This window comes from Buceros rhinoceros, unplaced genomic scaffold (assembly GCF_000710305.1).
Source record: "Buceros rhinoceros silvestris isolate BGI_N320 unplaced genomic scaffold, ASM71030v1 scaffold1239, whole genome shotgun sequence".
NCBI classification, from domain to species: domain Eukaryota; kingdom Metazoa; phylum Chordata; class Aves; order Bucerotiformes; family Bucerotidae; genus Buceros; species Buceros rhinoceros.
In genome coordinates, this window is record NW_010429538.1 from 32140 (window position 1) to 32607 (window position 468).

Sequence of the window (468 nt, forward strand, 5' to 3'; positions counted from 1 at the left end):
GCCAGTGACGGTCCCCTCTCGGCTGGGCTGGTTTGGACCAACTGCTCCACACGCAGGCAGGATCGGGTCCCGAAGGCTGCCAGGGGACATCTGTTTCTAAAATGGTACAAGAAGGACTTCAATTTCTAAGCTATGGAAACATTTCTATGGGCCTACGAGGGTTTTAAACAAAAGCAGCAGCTCTTCAGGGTTGAACATGACCACACAAAGCCTCGGGGTGTTTCTGAGATCACCAGGGCTTCAGAAAAAGCATATGGCTGCAACCAGACCCTGAGACATGCTCCCAGTTCCGGGATTTGATACACCAGTTTCATGTGGCCATTACACCAGTAACCAACAGCCCCAGCTCTGCAGTTTTACAACTTGTTTAGCAGCAGGTTCAGAGCAGCAGTTCAGCATCCGAACGGTGCTCAGAGAGCTGCTGGCGGGGCAGAGACCCAGCAGTCACGTCTGTCTCCAACACCTCCA